Source organism: Antedon bifida, chromosome 11 (genome assembly GCF_963402885.1).
Source record: "Antedon bifida chromosome 11, ecAntBifi1.1, whole genome shotgun sequence".
Taxonomy (NCBI): domain Eukaryota; kingdom Metazoa; phylum Echinodermata; class Crinoidea; order Comatulida; family Antedonidae; genus Antedon; species Antedon bifida.
Genome location: NC_136236.1, coordinates 4763202 through 4778032, shown reverse-complemented (window position 1 = coordinate 4778032; position 14831 = coordinate 4763202). Strand labels below are relative to the sequence as shown.

At 33.8% G+C, this 14831-nt stretch overlaps 1 protein-coding gene across 1 annotated transcript in view; it reads left to right on the top strand.

The window, feature by feature from the left end:
- The first annotated feature begins 9774 nt into the window (after positions 1 to 9774).
- Positions 9775 to 14831, top strand: part of LOC144856384 (caveolin-3-like) — a 156942-nt gene continuing 151885 nt past the window's right edge. Inside the window, exon 1 of the mRNA XM_078714383.1 lies at positions 9775 to 10527. The gene's annotated coding sequence lies outside the window, so the exon portion shown is untranslated. The remainder of the gene's footprint in view (positions 10528 to 14831) is intronic.

Sequence of the window (14831 nt, the reverse complement as noted above, 5' to 3'; positions counted from 1 at the left end):
TTAAACCACCAGAACGTATTTATATCCACAAGTTATACAAGTCACACGCATTATTGATTTTGTCTATTGTTGTCTCTCATAATGGTGTTTTAATAGTATAATATTATTATTATAGTTACATGGGGTTTTTCCCCATGCCCTTATAGAGGAGACGACTTGCATATTCATCATAATTGTGTACAATTATTTTAATAATTGTGTTTATGATATACGTTGTTATTTAATTACCTTTAATGAATTTGGAAATAAATAATTTTAATATAGTGTTTCTGTTTTTTACAAGATTTTGGCCTGAAACCGTTGTAGTAGATGTAAAACTTATAGTGTGCGGTAAAATGATCTGTATATAAAATAAATTTTAACTCAAATTCTGTATTCCATCATGGCTAGGAATTGTATCATTTGTATGGATGATATAATTCTAGGCTTCTGGGAGTGCGATGTCTGCACTTGTACAGCTCACTTGGAGTGTATACTGAAATGGTATACCGAAAAGCATAGTTGTCCACAATGCAGACGACGTCCACGCAGACGAGGTCGTCCACCAAGACGACGTCGTCGTCCACCAAGACGTCCGCTTCCATACTGGGTTATAGAATATGATTTCTATACCTAATAATTTAAACCATTTTTATTTTAAAAATGGTTAAAAAATATCTAACATTAGAAATTGACATTGGTAAGTCTTCCGGGGCAGCCTAGTGTGTTAGGGTGCCTCGCTGTCGGAGCAAATTCCTATGATACATGACTATATATACACAGTTTTAAAATGAAGATCATTGTAATGTTAGTGTCGAAAAGTACGTTTGGCTCATTGATAGGAACTTTAATGTGTGTTCTGTATTAAGCATACTTGATTAATGTAGTTGGGCCTATTAGTTTACTCAGTTGAACAAGTTTGTCGTTAATTTGTATTGTGAGCGACCAAGTACCGTAAATAATTAAATGTGCCTTTCCTTAGTAAAACATAAACAATATTGTTTCATAACTAAAAGTGAGTTCTATCACTTCTCCCCACTTCATACCACATAAGTCTTCATCTTATGTCCGCATACATGTACCGGGAATTAGGCCTGTTTCAAATTGTGCATTATAAGAGGACTAGAAGTGTTTTCTTCTACGCCTCCAGGCCTAATATGAATATAAATTATGTTCTATTGTATGTTTAACCACCAGAACGTATTTATATCCACAAACATACATGTCACACAAATATAATTATTGATTTATATTTTCTATCTAAGCTCATAATAAAATTGTGTAATATAACGTTTGTCAGAAATAGGTAAAATATTTGAACATTACAAAACAATACAGTTTTTTTTTTAAAGCGCGGAACATTTTCTTATGCAGGCCGCATCTCTGAATGTCGCTCTACATTCATCGTTTTGAATCATCAATTGTCCACATAATTGTGATGGAATTCAATTAGATGCGATGTTTTAAGGTTGTTTATGTAAACAGAAATCCATGTAAAACCAAAGAAATACACCAGTGTGTGTTAAATCATATAATTATCTATTTTGATCTTCTTGTTCTGTTACCAATATGAAATTACCTTTACCGAACCCAATACCCACACAAATGTCACACATTACGGTATTGATTTCGTATTGTTCTCTACTCATATACAATTAATGTCTGAATAGTATAGTTGTTCTTACGGGATTTCCCCACATGTCCTTATATAGGATAACATTTGCATATTCATAATGTTTTACTAAATGTTAATAATTGTGTTTATGATATACGTTGTTATTTATTATGTTTACTGGTTTTCGAAACAAATATTTATATTATAGAGTTTCTGGTTTTAAGAGATTTTTGTCTGAAACCTTTGGATTGGATTCAACACTTATAGTGTGTGGTAAAATAATCTGTATATAAATATTATGTATTACATAGAACTGGAATTCTAAACCGGTGATATACTGAAATTTAATTAATTATTTCAAACGACAATATGAGGAAATCTGTGAGATTGAGAAAAAGTCGCCCCAACCGAGATTCGAACCCGGAACCTTTCATGATGTTGTTCAAACTCGATTGGATAGCGACTCTTTAACAGTCTCGGCGTGGTACGGCTGAACAGGCACTAGTCCCTTAATTGTACGCACGCGCACCAGAGATCAAATTGATACGCCCTCATCTTTCAGTATTTATTATATATAATGTACAGTAGGCTACATTCGTTGCTATTATTCCATCATGGCTTGGAATTGTATCATTTGCTTAAATGGTATAATGCTAGGCTTCTGGGGGTGCTCTGTCTGCACTTGTGCAACTCACTTGAAGTGTATACTGAAATGGTATACCAACAAGCGGAGTTGTCCACAATGCCGCCGACGTCCACGTAGACGGCGTCGGTGTTCTAGACGAGTTCATACTCACTGGGTCATAGAATTTGATTTCTATACCTAGTGTTAAAAATCCTTTAAAACTCAATAAGGATTTTAAATGTACTTAATAATAGAAATTCACATAACTAGACTAATAACTTTAGAAGACCTCTGTTCAGAGGCCTTCCCTAAAGTGTAGGCCGTAAGCGGTCACCTCTCGAAGCGGCCATTTTTCCCGGTCCCGAGGGTGGCCGCTTACGGGAGGTTCAACTGTAGTTATATTTTAAACAAGACAACCAGTAATGCTATGCAATCTTTCAGTCATTTTTAGTTATTGTTTTCGAAAAGTACGTTTGGCTTATTGATAGACCCCTTAATGTGTGTTCTGTATTAGGCCTACTTGTGTGTCATGACTAAAAGTGAGTTCTATCACTTCTCCCCACTTCATACCACATAAGTATTCATCTTATGTTCGCAGACATGTACCGAGAATTAGGCATATTTCAAATTGTGTATTATTAGAGGACTACTGTAGGATCCATACTTTCCATATTTTGGTTGTAAACCATGCATATAGACCCTACTTTTGACGGTGCCTTATTTATTTGGCATTTCTCCTTTTGAAGCCGCACAAACTGCTGTGGGGCGGTCATTATACAAAACAGTTTAGTAGTAGTGTTTTTCTTCTACGCTTAGGCCTAATATGAATATAAATGATGTGTTATTGTATGTTAAACCACCAGAACGTATTTATATCCACAAGTTATACAAGTCACACGCATTATTGATTTTGTCTATTGTTGTCTCTCATAATGGTGTTTTAATAGTATAATATTATTATTATAGTTACATGGGGTTTTTCCCCATGCCCTTATAGAGGAGACGACTTGCATATTCATCATAATTGTGTACAATTATTTTAATAATTGTGTTTATGATATACGTTGTTATTTAATTACCTTTAATGAATTTGGAAATAAATAATTTTAATATAGTGTTTCTGTGTTTACGAGATTTCAGACTGAAACCGTTGTAGTAGATTTACCACTTTTACCACCGATCTGTGTATAGAATAAATTTTAACTCAAATTCTGTATTCTCTTTATGGCGATTGAGAAATGTATCATTTGTTTTTATGATATAAGGCTAGCCTTCTGGAAGTGCTCAGCCTGCACTTGTGCAACTCACTTTGAGTGTATACGAAAATGGTATGCCAAAAAGCGTAGTTGTCCACAATGCAGACGACGTCATCGACGTCGACGTCATCCACCTAGACGTCCGCTTCCATACTGGGTTATAGAATTTGATTTCTATACCTAGTTTTTTAACCATTTAATTTAATTATAGATAGATGGTTTAAAAAAAATCTAACATTAGAAATTGAAATATACTTAAGTCTTCCAGAACAGCCTAGTGTGTTAGGACGCCTCGCTGCCGGATCGAATTCTTTCTTTCTTTCTTTTGAATAGAAAGTTGTTAAAGAAAGATCGGACAGTTGAACCTCCGCGAGCGGCCACCTCCCGTGAGTGGCCACCTCCCTTAACGGCCGCACTTTAAAAGCCCGTTTGTTCTTCCTATCTAAATTAGTGCATTTGGTACCTCCCGTAAGCGGCCGCCTTCCGTTTTAAACAAAAAATTAAGCGGCCACATGAAAAATTTGTATTGACAACAACAAAAATACAATTTTGATACTTTATTAGCTTTATTTCGAAGCGGAAAACATTTCTGTGAAGAAACATTCACTGTGATTTTTAGATGAGATGAGAAAACTACACAGTTATTGTTTTCGAAAAGTACGTTTGGCTTATTGATAGGCCCTTTAATGTGTGTTCTGTATTAGGCCTACTTGTTTAATGTATTACAATATTATGTGTCATAACTAAAAGTGAGTTCTATCACTTCTCCCCACTTCTTACCACATACGTCTTCATCTTATGTCCGCATACATGTACCGGGAATTAGGCCTGTTTCAAATTGTGCATTATAAGAGGACTAGAAGTGTTTTCTTCTACGCCTCCAGGCCTAATATGAATATAAATTATGTTCTATTGTATGTTTAACCACCAGAACGTATTTATATCCACAAACATACATGTCACACAAATATAATTATTGATTTATATTTTCTATCTAAGCTCATAATAAAATTGTGTAATATAACGTTTGTCAGAAATAGGTAAAATATTTGATATTATATATATATATATATAGACAGAACAGTAATTCTAAACTCCCCGGGGATATACTGAAGTTAAATTAATTAATTTGAAACGATAAGATGAGGAAATGTGTGAGAATGAGAAAAAGTCGCCCCAACCGAGATTCGAACCCGGAACCTTCTGCTTGATATGCAGATGTCCTAACCATGTGACCACTGGGGCTTTCATGTTCTATTGTTCAAACGCGATTGGATAGCGACCCTTTAACATTGTCGGCGTGGTACGGAGGAATAGCACTAGTCCCTCAATTGTACGCACGCGCACCAGAGATCAAATTGATCGCCCTTATCTCTCAGTATTTTTATTCATTATTTTCACTAGGTCGTGTCCACAGATAATTCAATTCTCGAATACACAGTAATTTCAGCGTCAAAAAACTGGCTTTCAAATGTATACGTACCGCAGGACTATAAATACATTGTCGTTTTCAGAAACGAATAAATAGACACGATGATTAATTTAGTCAACTAAAATTAGCACCCTGGGAATTAGGCCTACTTCCGAAGGAGAAACATAAAAATGAGTTTTTTATTTGAACTCATTTAAACAAACCCAATTTGTGTTTTGTATATAACATTAGAGTTGAGGGATGGGGAAGAGGATGGGAAAAACAATTTTTAAATATACTCTTTATCCACTCAGTAACGAAATATTGTTTTAAATGTTTTATAGGCCTATCAATAATATATTACTAAACACAGTAAAACATTTACGATTTAATACTTTTTTTAAAACCGTCCCTGTTATAGTCGATTGGAATAGTAAAGTACATGTAACGATACACCACTACGACGTTTATATTTTTTATAATGATTAATTATTACAAAAACGTTGATAAGCAACTGTCAGTAATAAAGTTTTTATTTGTATATTATGTGTTTTATATATCCAGCAGCAGAGCCTACCCACAGTCACAGTAATAAATGTTCTTTGTGTATGTGTTTATATAAACAGTAATCACATTCACGGTAAGAAAATTTCGATTCAAATTGCGACCAAAAATGGTTAATACGTACATTATTTACAATATTGTCAAAGAATCGCAATACTATATCTCACTTTTAAGTTTAAACAAATTTACCTACTTTTGTTAAACCAAGGGCTCATAAATTTACCTACAAACTGGGAGTCTGAGAGATTGGAATGTTCATCATTCATCGCAAATCAATACATTTGTATAAACGTATATTAAATCTATCAAAATAGTATTTTTTTAAATAAAATCAGCCTGTCTTCAACATGTTATACTGTACTCGAGCTGTTCAATCGGGTTTCAGCTATTAAAAACAATTATCGTAGGAGGAGATAGGAAAATGCGAAGCATCCTCGTATTATTGTGTGCAGGTATTTTTTAAGAGAACATCCATTAGACAGTGTATACCACGATCGGAAAACACCCCTATTTGGGGCAAATCGTTGAACCTAAATTCGTTTTAATTGTCAATAACTAATTATCTAACTCATTTTAATTAGTAAACAGGGTTACATCAGGTGGTTAAAATCAGTACCGAGATTCTAACCAATTTTATATACCATCGAGTAAACATTCTAGAAATAACGCGCGATTTACCGAATTTTGTATAAATATATATACATACGCCCTCATCTTTCAGTATTATATATTATATATAATGTACAGTAGGCTACATTTGTTTCTATTATGCCATCATGGATTGGAATTGTAATTGTATGATTTGCTTGAATGGTATAATGCTAGGATTCTGGGAGTGCTCTGTCTGCTCTTGTACAGCTCACTTGGAGTGTATACTGAAATGGTATACTAATAAACGTAGTTGTCCACAGTGCCGCCGACGTCCACGTAGACGACGTCGGTGTTTTCGATTAGCCCTCCCTCACTGGATCATAGAATTTGATTTCTATACTTAGTATTAAAAATCCTTTAAAACTCAATAAGGATTTTAAATGTACCTAATATTAGAAATTCACATAACTAAAGAAGAACTTTAGGAGACCTCTGTTTGTTTGTTTATTAATTCTTTTCCACACACATCAAAATACATTTTACTTAAATATATTTAAGTAAAAGGGCGTTCCCTAAAGTGTAGACTTTCCCGTGAAATAACGAGGCGCAAGATAGGAATTTACCACTGTAGGCCTATACTAGCTTCCATTATTTTTGTTGCCGAAAACATAAATGTTGTTGTGGTGGTAAAGTGAAACATACTTCTTTCCCCTCCTAATCCACAGCCAGTGCAATTACTTTAAAGCATTCGTGCTTTCTATATTTGGCCATAAAACAAACTTTAGTGGACCAGCGTATGTAAATCTGTACTTAGAAGCACCAGATATAATGTTTAAAGTCTGCGTAACATATGAATACATTTTGCATTTTGTAGGAGAGTACAAATTTCTATTCAATTGATGTCTCTCTATCAGCCACTGTCAATGCTTTTATTTTATTTATTTTATTTTTTATTTTATTTTATGTCTTTAGGCAATGTGGCCAAGGATTACCAATAGTGAATTAATCACTGTCCTATCAGATAGGTGGTAATCCCCCTGATACAGGGGCTATTTTGTTAACCAGTTCACCGGGGTAACCCCCTACTCTTTTCGAATAATGAACTGGGTTCTTTAAAGTGGACACAGGTTATAACTGTGTACACTGGACCTACGGTTTATACTCCTTATCCGAGAAGACTTGTTCCACCACCAGAACTAGGAGCGAGTCGGCCTCGAACCCTTGCCGATATTGTTGGCTCTTTAGGTACGGTAATCATGTAATAATGCGCATTGTGTACAATATTTTTCAACCAGCAAAATCTATGTATAAATAACTCATTAAGTTAATAATCAAAATATGGTTCGTTTTCAGTGGAAGATTGTACGAATCTGTCAACGTTATTCCTTTTTAGGCTTACGTTTTATTCCGTTCCAATGAACACGATATAAAATGTCGCAAGTCACTGTATTTTATTTCTTTTATTGTTATTTGTATTGTGTGTTCTCTAAAAATATGTGTCGGTGTTTATTGGGACTTTCCCCCATACCTTTTCAGAAGAGATGCATACATATTCATAACATTAAATTATATATATGCTTTACAATATTTTGTTTTGTTTTTTATTATTGACCTTCACTGATATTGGAAAAAAAAATTATTTTATGCACAATTACTATTTTCGAAATATTTTACATTGAAACTTTTGAATAGGATCTAACACTTGTTGTGTTTGGTAAAATAAGCTGTATTTAAGATAAATTTAAACATAAAATCTGCACCTCGTCCCTCCGAAAGGAGGAAGATGGCAGAGCAGTGTATTATCTGCCTGCAGGCTGTAACTGATCATCACAGCCCTATGAAATGCCCTCGTTGCACGATGATGGCTCACTTGACGTGTATAGTGCGTTGGTATACCGAAAAGCCTAGCTATCCTCAATTCAGGGCCTCTTTCGTTATTGTTTCACGTATATTCTTTCGAGCCATCCTTCACTGGGTAGAAGAATATGATTTTTATTCATAGTTATCCTAGGAGATAGTGGAGGATTTTTCATTGGAATTTTTTTAATTGTGTTTCCTTTGTAGGCGGCCTAAATGAGCGACCGTACATTTTACAATAGATGTAAGCCCCTAAATAACTTACTTTTTTTTCGTATACTTTGTGAAACCGAGCCCTGTATAATTGTTTACCGTTCGTTTAACTTAAAGCCATGTTTTTCCAAAAATCTGACACTCGATAAATGTTCAAAATTGTCTAGATTTAAACCTAAAGCCTATAGCATAATTATCTATTCTCATTTAGAGTATATGAGGGTTCGATCTCACGTTAAGTCCATCTAAGCCGACTTCATTTGTCTTCGTTGGCCTAAGTTTCTCTGTCCACATCGCTTCTCTAAAGTCTCTTCACGGATCAACGAATAATTTATCAACACATTTATTACTGATTAATCCTCTCTTTAATCAATGTTAAAAGTAGGCCTAAACCCATCGGATTAACCACTCAAACACAGATCCGTCTTTCCCACCTCTATAGGCTAGACATCCAGAGACTCACAGTTTCCCGCGGGGCACAGGCCCTTCCTCTTGGGTCTCAAGGATACGTCAACTTGACAGTTATCCAGCTTAAATTCCTAATAATTAACTGGTCAAACTACTTATTCTCTTCCCTCATTATGACGATGCTTTGAGAATTTATAGCGTTGGGTTTTGTTTAAATCCTTCGCGTGATTATTATCAAATTTAGCCAAAGCTTTTTAATCACGTAAGACCTACTTTGTATTTTCAATTCCCAGAAAGAAACGGAGAATAAAATAATTGAGTGATTTCTGGTAATGCAAATACTGTATTACTAGATGTCGATATATATTTGGCCATTATATGTTTGTCGAATTTTAGTTTGATTTATTTATTAATTTTTCTTTATTTTACCCCTAATATGCGGCAGCAGTTTATTTTTATTTTTTTGAGATTTTCTGCTACCCTTGGAAAGACAACGCTATTTGGTACGGTTTGGGTGTTTGTCGAAATTAATAAATAATATTAATGGCTTAATTTCATTTATTTATTACGTTTGTTATTAATTTATTAAGACAATTCCAATCTCGTCTCGCCTTTGGTTAGTCAAGCTTCTTAATATTAGGAAAAAGATTATTATTTTGGCACATATGGCGTTTCATACGTATGCTACCTGAGCTCGGATAGCACATCCATATACAAAACTTCCAAAACAAAAAGAGAAAAAAAATGTCACCAGTAAATTAACAATAGCATATTCCACAAAAACAACTTAAAATATCAATTTGCACCAACGCTGTGATGCAGGTTGGATCGTGGAAGTATACATTATATGGTTTTTATTTCTCAACTGTATTGCAATAGATTCGAAATAAAAAAAATAACAAAAACAAACATAAACATAATAAGTCAATAATTGAAAGGAGACGAGTTGACATTCCTATGTGATTAGTGTACATTACGTCCATGCAGTCAGGCCACAGATGGATATGCAAATTAGTTTATTTGATATGCTAATCACTATCAATTCAATACACTTTTGTCTTGCGTACTGTATACGAACTCTGTTTACAAAATGCTTACGTAATTATAACTATACGAACTGACATTCTTGTGTGATTACGTGCAATCAGATCACAGATGAATATGCAAATTAGTTTAGTTGATATGCTAATCATTATCAATTCAATACACCTTTGTCTATACTGTATACGACTTCTAGTTGAGTGTTTACAAAATGGTTACTGTTGTAATGTAGGCTACTGTCTTTGGCAAAACATATTGTTTATTTAATTTATCGCGTAGATTTATCACTTTATATGGTTTTGTAAAGTAATAATGTGGACGTTTAGAATGTGGAATTATTTAACACGTGAATTTAGAGCAATTAAGAAACATTTGGATGTATAGGAATCATCAACAAGTGCGGTGACGTTTGAACATGTACGAATCAAGGACGGTGACGTTTGAATCTATACGAATCAAGTACGGTAACGTTTGTATATAGGCCTATACGAATCAAGGATGGTAACGTTTGAAGCTATACGAATCAAGGACGGTAACGTTTGAATCTATACGAATCAAAGACGGTAACGTTTGAATTTATACGAATCGAGGACGGTAACGGTTGAATCTATACGAATCAAGGACGGTAACGTTTGAATTTATACGAACCAGGGACGGTAACGTTTGAATCTATACGAATCAAGTACGGTAACGTTTGAATTTATACGAATCAAGGACGGTAACGTTTCAATCTATACGAATCAAGGACGATAACGTTTGAATCTATACGAATCAAGGACGGTAACGTTTGAATTTATACGAATCAAGTAAACTACGGTGACGTTTGAATCTATACGAATCAAAGACAGTAACGTTTGAATTTAAAGAATCAAGGACGGTAACATTTTGGATTTATATGAATTAACATTCTGGATATAATACTTGTGAATTTTATACCAATTGACTGAGGACGAGGAGGCCTAAAATGGTGAGTGACACACATTTATAAACCTTTACTAGTCGGATTTATCGTGAATAGGCGTTTGTTGTGATTAGCAATTGGTCATACCTATACTCAAAGGTGGTTCGGACGGACGGTCAGTCGGACAGTCTAATTAAGGGCAACTAATAGTTTTGTTTTCCTTATTGATTAGCTTTCCCTGCTACTGTCTGTAGCCAGTCAAGTAATTATTTTATTCATATTCCAATGACGTAGATAGCTAAATACTGTACGTCGCCCCCATTCTTCTGTCACGACGCATGTGTTTAATTCCCGCGACCATAGCACCCTCAAGTTACTGAAATTCTTGAAAATGTCGTTACATTTATTATACGCCCGCATCTGTCTTTCTTTCTCTTTCTGTTCTTTTTTCCCACATTACGTAAAAATACATTAATTCGGATAATTTATTTAATTGTATTTACATTTGTCACCTCTGTAACCTTTTGTCACCTTCGTCACCTCTTTATAAATGTCAATTAATGGTGACAATACGCCAATGTCACACGTTTATTACGTAATTAACCTAGTTTCTTGATTACAACACAATTGTGAACTCTTATAGGCCCCTTGTATTGAGAACGCTTACAGAAATCATGTCTTCATTACATCATACCATTTACCCATTCAGTATTGATATAAGCTATCATTGTTATGTATTGCCTTAGGTTTATCAACTCCAAAAATAATCTTATGTCAGAGTAAAACTAAAAATAACGTTTCATCTCATTACATTTGCCTCATAGTGTGACGTGTTACCATCAAAACACGACCGATTGGGAACTACCCGATGTGTCGATAATTACAATGCAGCTGATAGTTGACACCCCTAATTCGCACCCCTTGATGACTACCAAGAGGGTTCAAGGCGGGCTAGAGAGGTCCCACCTACCCGTGGTAGCTATTTCCATCAAAGTATCACGATTATTAGTAATATTAATCCGCGTTGTCAAATCCCTAGACGGCTATTTATGTACCTAGAACATACATTTCCAGCTGGTAACTATACTATTCACACACCTCAATGTTAAGTTGCGCCTTAAACTATTTGTTGTACAGAAACGTGGAGCGTTTATGATTTCATAAACCAAATAATCATGTTTTAACGTAAATATTAGTTATATAGTTTCATGTTCAACCAGGTATCGCCAACGGGCGGTGGCTAGACTTTGTTCGTTTACCTTGAATATTTCGGTATTACAAAGAAATAGTTTACCTTTTTGAATTGTCTCCTTTTTTTTAAGCCCAGGTGTTCTAATTATATTTTACACAAATTAAAAAACAAACAAATGTTATTGTTAAAAATGTTCGTAAGGCCTAGATTTGTGAGATTGTTGTATATAATGTTAAGGTGATCTAAACAATGTTAATTAATGCGTCTTGTGACATTGAACAACGAAGAAGGAAATGATTCTAGAACTAGGGCCAATTTTAGTTGCTAATGACCAAATAAGTTCAGTAAAAGGTCGAAGGTTAGATTTAGTTCAACAGATACATGAGTGTGTACATTTTAATTCAAGTAAATGTTCGTGGGTTTATATTTTTAGACTAGAACTGCATGGAAAAAAAATCTACAGTAGGCTATATTTAAAATAATAAGTGTTCATTCGTAGAGAGTAGTGCGTTTGCTTAAGGTACATTATTGTCTACATCTGCGTGATTTTTCATGAAATTTAATTCTTTCAGTATCTAGAATTTTATATACGAGACTACATTAATTGATTTTAAAACGATGTTCGATTACATAATATCTTTTTATTGTCAAAAATGTAAAAATGAAACTTTAGTATTCAAATTTGACACAAAGATCAAATAAAAAGTTTTCGCTTATCTAGATTTCAATTCAAGTTAACATTTATTTAGCCAAATCAGAAAAAAAAGACAAAAAAGCAGTATTATTATATATTAATTACCTCGTTTGTTCAATATTTTTTATTTTATTTGACACTTTATTCAGTTTTAAGAAAAGAATTCAAGACAGTTGTAATAAAAATTAAATTAATATTTATTAAAACAAATAGTCAGTGTTCAGTATTTTCACAATGAAATCTGCATCACAGCGTTGGTGCAAATTGATATGTTACAATTTTGGTTGTTTTTGTGGAAGATGGTATTTTTAATTTCCTGGTAAAATTGCTCTTTCTGTTGTATGTTTTGTATATGGCTTTACTATCCGAAATAGACCTAAAGAAAATGAATGAATAAGCAAAATAAAAAAAAATTACAAAGAATTACAAATTATAACAATTTTAAAACCTATTTTTAAATTTTTTTTTTCAATTAAATTTAGTAATATAGTAACTATAAAAAAATATACCATAATATGCCTACTAACAACTATGAAAGGAGGCGTATGCGACATTGAAACATGAATTTTATTTTTTTTTTCAATATTGATTATATGGTAATTTTCAATTAAATTTGGTTGTTTCTTTTTTTATGTCATCACAAACAAAACAACTCATGTATTACAGTCCTCATTAATTAATATTCGTCTTTAGAATTAATAGAACATAAACGATTCCATTAGTACAGCCAAAAAATAAAGAAAAATATTAAATTAAGTGAAACAAGATTGAAATAGCAAGATCTTGACCACTAGTTGACCATTGATTAATGCTGTTTGACCGAGATATTCCTCAGGTGGCGGCCACTCGTCGAGTGACCAATTGAATTATCGATGACCAGTGGTCAACTCTTTGACATTTTTTGATTTGCAAAATTGGTTGTTATAGGCCTAAGTGTTGCAGAAAATCAATATATGGGAACTAGTAGCCTAGTGCAAATGCTTTGCAATTTCTATGACAAAATTAATGCATATTTTACTATATCTATCTTGCGTTATGCTTTTCTCACATTATTTTTTAAAAAATAAAAACATACTTCGCTGTGCCATGTGTGTTTCTGTATCATTTCAAAACGCGTCACCCGCTGTGACGCTAAAACGCGACACTCAAACGCGGACAAAAACACTACCTGGGTAATTGCACTTTGTGTCGTTTATGCGAAGTTTTTCTAACCTGCGACGGATTATAAGACAATTCCAAGTATTTGTCTTCAGTGTAGGCTGATATTGTTTCAGTCCCTTTGCCGACCTTGTACCCAGGCTTGTCCGCGACTTGACGATGGCACATCGTGAAATTCGATAGCCTACTTGGAGTGGACATTAATTTTGAAATTGAAAACTATGATTCGAATACCAGGTGATGTACAGATGTTGTAAATTGCATAATTTGTTGACGGTGGGTCATCAGCAGTGACATGACAAAATGCATCCGCGTTCACGCTATTGACTTATGATCTAACGATTTGACACTTGGAAGTCAAGATCTTGTAAAATATGTTACGTGGCCGAGTTAATCTGCATTATTGATTGATTTTGAAAAGGAATTTTGATTGGATAAATAAACCTGAACATACCGAATATTAATGTATCATATGAACACATAATACTGTATTGAACGAAAATAGAGTACAAACATTTTATTCGAACTAATCATGTGTTAGCTTTCGTTAGAATAAATGACTCCCCCTTATTTAAAATGTTAACGATGATGACGTCATCAATAATATGAATGATGGTAACATTATAATTGTGTCGGCAATAACATATTGGAATTTTGGAGGATAACAGATACGCGAAATGTGCTTTGAAAATGACGAAAAAACACGAAAGAGAAAAAAAAGAAAATGACGAAAATCTTGTATTTGTAATGTTTTAAGATTAAATAATAAACACTCCCTATGTTGCTGGAATATATTATAATTTGGTATAATTACTACATCACTACCTGTAGGCTATTACAATAACTAAACAAGTATGGAGTATGCACATATTCCCTGATTCTTTGAATGAATATTTCAATAACAAAATTTCCCTTTCATATTAAGTATTACTGTACCGTTCCTTCCACGTGGTCCTAAATGTCCCGTACTAGGCCGTTAGACTCTTTTATATTTATGTAACCTACTGCTGTATAGTATATTAATATACTCAGCATACTTTTTCGAGGAATGATATTTTTGAATTGTGAAAAAAAAGATATATTTTTAAAGTTCGATTGTAATGCATTGATGTAGGTTCTCTTTAAAATGGTGCGTGCTAATTGTAGGCTACAATTGATGGTGGAACAAGATGGGCACTTGTTTTATCCCACGGGTCAAAAGATGTTCTTTTGTTTAGTTAGCTTCTAGCCAAACCGTCAGCTAAAACAACATCGGGCCTAGAGTCAAGTGGGACTTTCAGTAACATGTTTCCTACACACAGTTCTCCGAAATATTACTAAGTCACC